The following is an 11349-nucleotide window of genomic DNA, read 5'->3' as shown; positions in this document are numbered from 1 at the left end:
CCCACCCCTTCTTGCCCAAAACGAACACACACGCACTTAAAATACCTGTCTTCTCTATTAGCTCGAGTTCATACAGAATTTTTGTAAAACACACAATGTTTCTAAATAATTATCAGAAGCTCAAGATTATTTTTTGTCATAGGAATCAAAAGCTGTTTGAAGCCTCAAACAGACTATATATATATATATACATATATATATATACATATATACACATATATATACATATATACATATATACATATATACATATATATATACATATATATATACACATATATACATATATATATATATATATATATATATATATATATATATATATATATATATATATATATATACACATATACACATATATACATATATATATATACATACATATATATATATATACATACATATATACATATATATACATACATATATACATATATATATACATACAGTGGTGTGAAAAACTATTTGCCCCCTTCCTGATTTCTTATTCTTTTGCATGTTTGTCACACAAAATGTTTCTGATCATCAAACACATTTAACCATTAGTCAAATGTAACACAAGTAAACACAAAATGCAGTTTTTAAATGATGGTTTTTATTATTTAGTTAGAAAAAAAAATCCAAACCTACATGACCCTGTGTGAAAAAGTAATTGCCCCCTGAACCTAATAACTGGCTGGGCCACCCTTAGCAGCAATAACTGCAATCAAGCGTTTGATAACTTGCAATGAGTCTTTACAGCTCTGGAGGAATTTTGGCCCACTCATCTTTGCAGAATTGTTGTAATTCAGCTTTATTTGAGGGTTTTCTAGCATGAACCGCCTTTTTAAGGTCATGCCATAGCATCTTAATTGGATTCAGGTCAGGACTTTGACTAGGCCACTCCAAAGTCTTCATTTTGTTTTTCTTCAGCCATTCAGAGGTGGATTTGCTGGTGTGTTTTGGGTCATTGTCCTGTTGCAGCACCCAAGATTGCTTCAGCTTGAGTTGACGAACAGATGGCCGGAAATTCTCCTTCAGGATTTTTTGGTAGACAGTAGAATTCATGGTTCCATCTATCACAGCAAGCCTTCCAGGTCCTGAAGCAGCAAAACAACCCCAGACCATCATACTACCACCACCATATTTTACTGTTGGTATGATGTTCTTTTTCTAAAATGCTGTGTTCCTTTTACGCCAGATGTAACGGGACATTTGCCTTCCAATAAGTTCAACTTTTGTCTCATCAGTCCACAAGGTATTTTCCCAAAAGTCTTGGCAATCATTGAGATGTTTCTTAGCAAAATTGAGACGAGCCCTAATGTTCTTTTTGCTTAACAGTGGTTTGCGTCTTGGAAATCTGCCATGCAGGCCGGTTTTGCCCAGTCTCTTTCTTATGGTGGAGTCGTGAACACTGACCTTAATTGAGGCAAGTGAGGCCTGCAGTTCTTTAGACGTTGTCCTGGGGTCTTTTGTGACCTCTTGGATGAGTCGTCTCTGCGCTCTTGGGGTAATTTTGGTCGGCCGGCCACTCCTGGGAAGGTTCACCACTGTTTCATGTTTTTGCCATTTGTGGATAATGGCTCTCACTGTGGTTCGCTGGAGTCCCAAAGCTTTAGAAATGGCTTTATAACCTCTACCAGACTGATAGATTTCAATTACTTCTGTTCTCATTTGTTCCTGAATTTCTTTGGATCTTGGCATGATGTCTAGCTTTTGAGGTGCTTTTGGTCTACTTCTCTGTGTCAGGCAGCTCCTATTTCAGTGATTTCTTGATTGAAACAGGTGTGGCAGTAATCAGGCCCGGGGGTGGCTACGGAAATTGAACTCAGGTGTGATACACCACAGTTAGGTTATTTTTTAACAAGTGGGCAATTACTTTTTCACACAGGGCCAGGAAGGTTTGGATTTTTTTTCTCCCTAAATAATAAAAACCATCATTTAAAAACTGCATTTTATGTTTACTTGTGTTATGTTTGACTAATGGTTAAATGTGTTTGATGATCAGAAACATTTTGTGTCACAAACATGCAAAAGAATAAGAAATCAGGAAGGGGGCAAATAGTTTTTCACACCACTGTACATATATATATATATATATATATACATGCATATATATATATACATATATAAATACATATATATATATATACATATATACATACATATATATATATACATATATACACACATATATATATATACATATATACATATATATATATACATACAGGTGGTGTAAAATGTAAAAAGACAAAATAAGATACTTGTTCACTGATGATATATAAAAGCAGAATAATAATAATAGGAATAAAAAACACAGCAATATTCTACAGTAGCGATTTTATTCTCCTCTACAACATAGTTGACAATAAATTAAGGAACAGCTTATGCTACTCCTGTAACAAGAATTTGTTTTAAAAATAGCATAGTGAAGAGTACAGAAATCAAGCTCTTAAAATGTATTTTACTAGGAAAAGGGGGCAAAATGGCAGGGTAATTGTTAAGCTCATACAAGAGATTTTGTCAGGGGCTTGTTTACCAAGAACCCTAGTTAATAGCAAGGAAATTCATCTAGACCCCTATGTGCTGCTGTGCAGTGGGTAATTAAACAAACAGTCTTAAGGAAGTGCCTTTGAGAATGGCCCTGGACACTATGGGAAGACTAGTACTCTGTTCAATATATTAAAGGGCAGGCTATTATTACAGCTGTGATTTATCTACTCCATTGGACAAGTTTTTCTCCTGTTAGTATTGACTGCTGATGTTTGACCCTGACTGTGGTAATGCTTGCACAAGAGCTTTATTGAGTTGTGTTTGGTATTTAAACTTGGTTTACTTAGCTTCAGTGCTTGAATATTTCTTTTTCAGTATATGTAATTGAGCACTCACAATTTTGGGACACATTGATTTATACTTTTGTCTTTAGTTTCAGTTTCACTTAAACCTGCTCCTTATGCTTCTCCATTAACTGATAATTGCTTCATTTGTTTACATCCTAATCTGCTTCACTTGCTCCCATTTAGCTACATTTTAGTTTTCCCCATTTTCTACTGGTGTTTCTCTTCAAGGTGCACAAATGTAATGTAGGATAATTAACTGAAGATAAAGTGTAAGGGAGGAAGAAAAAGGCAAAGAAATGGTGTTAGTGATCATCAGAGTGACACACAGATAGCCTAGGAAGTTTTCTTTGTGCCTGTTCATCACAGTGTTACAAGTGTCCTTGAAGCAACTAGACTGCCATCTGCATTGATGGACTATGGCACTTCTGTGGAACAGACCTTCTTAATGGGGTATAGATGTTCATTGAGCTTAGAGGGGACGCAGGATGAAAGCTGTATGGTGGGCAGGTTGTGCAACTAAGAACTTTAGAAAAGCATTACATGAGTTGACTGCTTTCTACTGTATGTTATGATGTATAGACAGACAGACAGACAGACAGATAGATACTTTATTAATCCCAAGGGGAAATTCACATTTAGGGTAGGAAAATGATTTACCCACTCCACTGAGTATACACAAATAGGGTTTGAATACAGTGGCCATGAAATGTGAAGTACATTTTACTTTGTGACTTACTTACATCTTAATATTCTGCTTCTAAATGTTATACTTCCATCATTTTTTTAGAAAACAATTGTAAATGTTGCTATATTTGAGCTTACTGTGTCCACCTGATACCAGGAAGGAACATCCTATAAAAGACATTTGTTACAATAAGCTTTTCAGTTGAGTATGGTAGCTTGGCATTGACTTTTAGAAAAGCATCACATTGGAAAAGCTAAGCATATACTTAATGAGGTTACTGTTAAGAAATGAAAGCAAGAAAACTAGATGAAAGTAATGTTTTCTTGTTTAAACAGAAACTTTTTTTCTGGTCCATTCTATATTTGCATTCCTTTCATTTTACACCCAATGTTTTTCTAGTACCCAGCTGTGTGGCACATGAGCCAGTTCAACAAGCTAAAGGCAGGAACCAATTGTAGATAACACCACCAAACATCAGGGTGCAGTCATGTTCACATCCATATCCACTCATACTGGGTCAGTTTCTGGTTGATAATCTTTAAATTGTGGGCTCAAACCAAGTTATTTGATAAAACCCTCTCAATCAGAACAAGTGATTGCAAAGTCCACGAAGTTGGCATTATAGCACAATGACTGCAGAGCTTAGAATTAATTAATGAACAAGTAAAATGTCTGGTACTGTTTCAAAACTTACTCTAAAAACAGGAAACTATTTTCTGAATGCCTGAGCTTGGCTTGATACAAAAGGAAAAGCAATAGAATTTGACGTGGTGCGTTAGATTTTAAATTCTTCAAACAATATCAGCCATGTTATACCCAATCTGTTATATCATCTTCATCTGTTCTTTATGTCATTGGAAGCACAAGAGACATGTCAGTCATTTTCTGTTTGTAATATTTACTGTTTTCCTCTATCCACCAGAAGTTTAAACTGCAAGTCTTAATCAATTGCAGTGGGCAAGTACTACAACTATTAACATCTAAGAGGAGTAAATCAATATTCAGAATGAAAAAAAGACATTAGCAACAAAAGAGTTAAACAAATACAGTATTTAGGTCTCGAGACATTCTGATTCCTCTTTTTTATATATATATATATATATATATATAAAAAATAATATACAAAATGGGTTATATTATTTTTAATACCTTGATTTGTTTATTCTAGGTACAGGGGTGGTGAATTCAAGGCCTGGAGTGTCGCAGTGGCTACAGGTTTTCATTCTAACCCTTTTCCTAATCAGTGACCAGATTTCACTGCTAATTAAATTTAATCACTTTAAAGGCCCTGTTAGAAGCGTTCAGCCCTCTGAATTGATTCCTTTCTTCATTAAATGACAGGCAAGCAGAAACAAGATGTGAAACGAGCTAACAGATGAACAGCTCAACTGGAGCTTCAAACTCCAACCAATTTCACTCCAATTACTTTCTTAATGAAAAGCCAATTCTTGCTGTTAATTAAACCTGTTACTTAATTCCATGGCTTGTTGCTGCTCTCATTCTGCCACAGTACACATTTCAAAAACTGTTGTTTTTCTGTTCTTCCTAAGAGCACCGTCAAAATGTTTTCTGGTGACCTGAGAGATCAACCTTACCAAGACCATCCCCTTTCCTTAATTTCAGATATTGTGTGATGGGCACAGGGGAACTGGTCATGTGGTGGCATGTTTTGTGTCTCTTTATTGTTTGGCTGCTAATTAAAGAAAAAGAAACAACTATGGGGCCTGAGTGATGTTAATTAAAAGAAGTAATCAGCAGCAAAAACTGGTCACTAATTAAGAAGATGGTAAGAATGAAAACCTGCAGCCACTGTGGCACTCAAGGCCTGGAGTTCACCACCCCTGTTCTAGGATAAAGTGGTTCCTAAATTGATGAAAATAAATGCCATAAATGGGAGAAAAAAAAATCATGTTTCACCACACCACATTCATGGGTGGCATAGTGGTGCAGTGCTTAATTATGTTGCTTTACATCTCCAGGGACCTGGGGTTTGAATCCCATTCTAGTCATTGTAAGCAATGGAATTCAGAAAGTATTCAGACCCCTTCATTTACTGTAAAGCATTTACTGTGTTGTAGATTTCATTATTCATGAAGAAATTTGCTATTTTGTACATCAGTCTACATACACTCAGCAATCCATTATGATCAAGTGAAAACATGCTTCCTGAAAGGTTTGCAAGTTTATTCAAAATAAAAAACTGAAATCTCTCATTCCTGTAATTTTCCTGTAGAAGCCCCTTTACAATCATGTGCACCTTGGGATCTTCTTGGTTAAATCTCTCCAAGCTTTGCATACCTGGATTTGGTCAGGTTATCCCATTCTTCCTGGCTGATCCTCTCAAGTGCTTTTAGATTGGATGGGAAATATCTGTAAACTACCTTGTCTGCGGGTCTCTCCACATATGTTCTACAGGGTTTAAATCTGGGCTTTGGCTACACACAAGGACAATCAGAGACTTGTCCTGAAGTCACTCAAGAATTGTCTTGACTGAATGCTTCCTGTCATTGTCATGCTAAAAGGTAATCTGTCGCCGCAGTCTGAGGTCGTGTACACTCTGGAGAAGGTATTTTTCAAGTACTTCTCTACATTTGATTGCATTCATCCTTCCTTTGGTTCTGACCTGTTTTCCTGTCATTGGTGCTGAGAAATATACCCATAGTATGATGTTGCCACCACCATACTTCACCATAGTAGACATAAACCTTGGATTTCTGTCCAAAGAGTTAAATTTTTGTCTCATCAAACCAATGAAACTTTTCCTTCATGCTCTCAAAATCCTTTAAACTGTCATATGCCTTACTTAAGAGTGGCTTCTGGCTAGCCTCTCTTCCATAAACGTCAGATTGAAGGAGTGCTGCTGAGATGGTCGTGTTTCCAACAGATTCTCCCATCGTGGCAGAGGACTTCTAATGGTCTATTAATGGTGACCATTGGGTTCTTTGTCATTTCTCTGACCAAGGCCCTTTTTGCCCTGTTACTCAGATTGGCCAGACAACCAGCTCCTGGTAGTTTCAAACCTTTCCCATTGCACAATTATGGAGACCACAGTGACTCAAGAGTTTTTGTTTAGAATTGGTTTTATACTCCTGCCCTGATCTATATCTCACCACAGTTTGATGGATGAGATCTACAGAGAGCTCTTTTAACTTCATGGAATAGTTTTTTGTCCTAATATGCATTGTGAATCGTGAGACCTTACAATACACAGGTGTGTGCCATTCTAAATGATGTCCAGTCAATTCACTTTGCCTACGGGTGAGCTCCAATCAATATATAGACACATCTCTAGGATAATTAAAGGAAACGGGATGCACTTGACCACAATTTGGAGTGCCACAGCAAGTGGTACTTGCTGTGTATACTTACAAACATGAGATTTCAGTTTTTGATTTTTAATAAATTTGCAAACCGTTATAAAAACATGTCTTCACTTTGCCATTATGGGTCACAGTGTAGGTTGATGGGCAAAAAATTGCAAATTTATCTATTTAAATAATTCTATAACACAAAAAAGTGTGCAGAAAGTGAAGGGGTCAGAATACTTTCTGAATTCACTGTATGTAGAATCTGCATTTCTCAGGGTCTACATAGGTTTTCTCCAGTTTCTTTGGTTTACATCCACATTCTGAAGATGTGCATGTTAGGTTCATTGGTGACTCTAAATTGAACTGGTATAAGTGAGCATGGGTGAATGTGTGCTCTGCAATGCCCTTGAACCTCATCAAAAGTTGGCTGTCCTGCCTTGCTCTTCTTGATGCCAGGTGAGACTTCTTACCCACTGCCCTTCATGGAATTAACAGAGTTTAAAAACATTGATGGTATAAGCCATAAAGTCATGTGTGACATTAAATACCATACTCTATCTGTAGGTGATCTTATGTATCACTTTGCCAATGTAACTTGGAAAGAATGAGTGTTTCAGCTCTACTAGCTCTGATGGTGAATAGAACTTCTTATTTAGCCATAAAATATTCAGAGCTTATACATTTAAAATATAAGACCACAATATTCTGCATGGAATTGAAATGTTTCAAAACTGTGGACTGCATATATTATAATAATTTAGCAACAAAAAGCATTTATTAGTGTATGTGTGTATGTGCATGCTGATGCTACACATGCTTGGTGTATTATCCCTTTAAATGTATTACAGTAATATGAAAGAAGTCTATTTCTACTGGGAATACTGCAAATCCATCACTAACCAGCAGAGGGGGTGAGTATGTTCAAATGATGCATTGCATTAAGGCTTTGTCCTGCTTTACAAGCTCACTCTGCCTTCGTGTGATCGTGCACATTTTAATTTATGCTGTGCATCCAAATATTTTTATAAGGTAGTATCAGAGACGGCTGGGGAGGCGACCCGGCCAGGACACCCAGGAGGACCAGAGGAGGGCTTGCACCTTCCCCAGACCATGTCGGGGAAACCACCCTGGTTGCTTTGGGGACCACAGGTAGGGAGCTTGGAAGCTCAACCCTGTAGGGGCCCGTGGTCGCCTCCAGGGGGTGCCCCGCTGTCTTTGGAGCCCTGTATCTCAGCACTTCCGCCACACCCAGAAGTGCTGGGGGAAAGAGGACTGGGGATACCCAGAGTGCTTCCAGGTGCACAGCCGGCACTTCCGCCACACAGGGGAGTGAGTGTCCGCGGAGGAGTGACGGGAAGCACCTGGAGCCCATCCGGGCTTGCATAAAAGGGGCAGCCTCCCTCCATTCGATGGCTGGAGTCGGGTGGAAGAAGGACGAAGTCTTGGAGGAGAGGAATGGAGGTAGACCAGAGAGAAACGCATTGGACTGTGAGGCCTGGACTAAAGGGGTGATTGGTGCTGTGGCACTGGGTTGTGCTCACTTTCTTGTATATATATATATATATATATATATATATATATATATAGTGTTCAATAAACGAGTGTGTGGTGAAACATCATGTCTTCCTGTCTGTGTCCGGGCTGTACCCCACAGTAGCTTCTGTGATTTTTGTTTAAAATACAGGAACATAATATTAAATAACATTTTGAAAGTACAGCAGTGAACATCCAGATAAAACATTTGCTTCATTTATTAAATTGCAAAAAAGTTTTACACTTTTTTTCTTCCAAGTCTAAGGTAATATGGTTACAAATAAACATGACAATTATGCATCCTTTCATCCATTATCCAACCTTTCCAGTCTAACCAGACAATTCAAAAATGAACCCTAGAGGGGGCAACATGCCTTTATAGGCCATACTCATGCACACAAAAAAAACCCACACATATACATATATACAGACTTTCTGTACTTCACTGATTTTCACCGAAACACTAAATCTGGATCTCACAATATGGTAGCTCATTCTGCCTTATAAAATCATTTCATAATCATAACAATTTTTATAAACTTGCCAATTATTGTGAGTGAGTTTTCCTAACCTGCCTGTACAAAGCATAACAATTGAATCATTTGTATATGTTTGCTTATTTACTTGCACTCAGGGGATTCTTGTTAGTCCACATCGTATTTTGTCTTTGTGGTATGTATGCCCAAGATGGTTTTGTGATAAACAGTCAGTCTAATTTAAGCACTGGCAATCTGCAGTTCTTCTGTTTTTAGAATTAAATACATTTTAAAAACCACTTAAAATCAGAAGATTAATTGTGTCATAGGAAGGAAATATGAGTCAGTCCTTCCATATTTATGAATTTTATAAAGCACATGTTAATGCTTTGCTCTGTAAAATATTCTATGTAAAATAACTGTTGATTGATATATATATATATATATATATATATATATATATATATATATATATATATATATATATATATACAGTATTTAGTACATATATTTGAAATTTCTAAATTGACAGACCCCAAACATGAACACAGGAGACCAAAATATTAAATAAAACAGGGTTTATTAGTAAAAGATGTGACAATTACTAAAATGCCCGAATGTCTAAAAGTCCCCAAACCTACCTGTTTAAATGTAGTGCCTGTCTACCCACATGTGAACTTACCTCTCCCTGTACACCTTCCTCAAAAGCCACACTGTACACCATTCCAACCAGTCGAGTCCTTGTCACCAGCTGTTTCACAACTCTGCCTTTTATATCATTACCCCAGCCGACTGGGGCATAAGGTTCTCATACCCATGAATCTGTGCTCAATGAACTCTGAAAATAGGGAATATTTAAACTTAATTCCTATGAGTGTTTTCTTGATCAAAAATGAGATTTTTTAAGGATTACTTCCTTAGTAATGTTCAATTAAATGCAATTTGTTCTACAGTGGTCAACCTCTGGGTCTCCTTGCTGCCAGCTAGCAATAAATATGAACTTAAAACACTCCTGATAAGGTATAGAAACTCACCATGCCTCTGATAGTGCATTTTAATTTGCACACTTGAGTGTCCACACAAGACTATTACCAAAACTCCTTATGCAAGGTCCTTCTGGGAAGCGCAACATATAACTGGGATGAAGCCATATACCATAGTTGATAGTAACATTTTAAAATAAACATTTTCCATTTTTCTAAGATCACAGTTAGGGTGTTACTTCCATAATCCCTAGTTTCTGGATGTTTTGTTATCTTTTGTGTTAAGGTTCCTCATTCCTATTTGCTAGTGTCAATTCTTATCCAGGGCTCTTGTTCACTATTGTCTATGTACTGGCTGCCACCTGGTTTGAGCACAATTTTGCTTGTCTTTAACTTGCCTCTGTCTTATTTCAGATTTTCTTGCCTTGGTAAGATACTGTATCTCCATCAATAAACTTTTCATTTTGATTTTTTTGTTCTGTAATTGTCTTTATCATTTATCGTAGACAGTAAAGGGGGGGGGCTTGTAAATATTTCAATAGATGTGCTCATAGTTAGTCAGCCTAACTGACAAACAGATCTTTATTGCTAAAACCAATTGGATAAAACAAATGTGAGGGGGACACAGATTTCTAAGCCAAAAAATGGAACATCAAGTCAAACATTCAGTAAGCTTTAGGGTAAACTGAAGCATTTGCCCAAAAGACCAAGAGCATTTCTGTTTTCACTGCTTCTCAATATGCCAGCTTTCATGTGGTTACTTAATGTTTTCTCAATGACCTATGAGTGATGGTGACTATTTAATTATTCACTGGCACATGGGAAACACATTATAAACATGAGACAAACACAAATCCTTTAAATAACTGTGTACTACATGAAGACATGCCAGATCACAACAAATAAAGAGATCACTCTCTGTGGCCCAGTTTCTCACATCTTCTCATAATCTGATGCTTTTCCATCGTTGTCATCAGAAATCTTTTTGGTAAATCAACCTCTTAATATTTCACTTAAATTTAAAAATCCAGCTCTCCCTTTTACTCATTTATTATTATTTATTTGAAATGGTTTTATTTCAGGTGACGACTACCTGTTGAAGCTCATCGAGAGAATGCCAAGAGTGTGCAAAGCAGTAATCGGCGCAAAGGGTGTCTATTTTGAAGAAACTAGAATATAAAACATGTTTTCAGTTATTTCCCCTTTTTTTGTTAACTACATACTGTAACTCCACATGTGTTCATTCATAGTTTTGATGCCTTCAGTGAGAATCTACCAATGTAAATGGTCATGAAAATAAAGAAAACACATTGAATGAGGAGGTGTGTCCAAACTTTTGGCCTGTACTGTTATTTAGTAAATTATTGATGTTTTCTTAAACTCAACAATCTACTTAGTAGATGTTATAATCTCAAGGGATTATGTGTTACGATCCACTGCTATCAGGTCTGGAAGCTGATGTCTTAATCTTGTTTTAACTAATTAGTTACTAAGGTAATGCGTAAAGCTACTTAATATAATCTTAGCAAATATTGAACTCAA

Source organism: Polypterus senegalus, chromosome 1 (assembly GCF_016835505.1).
Source record: "Polypterus senegalus isolate Bchr_013 chromosome 1, ASM1683550v1, whole genome shotgun sequence".
Taxonomy (NCBI): domain Eukaryota; kingdom Metazoa; phylum Chordata; class Cladistia; order Polypteriformes; family Polypteridae; genus Polypterus; species Polypterus senegalus.
Note: the sequence above shows the minus strand (reverse complement) of the source record.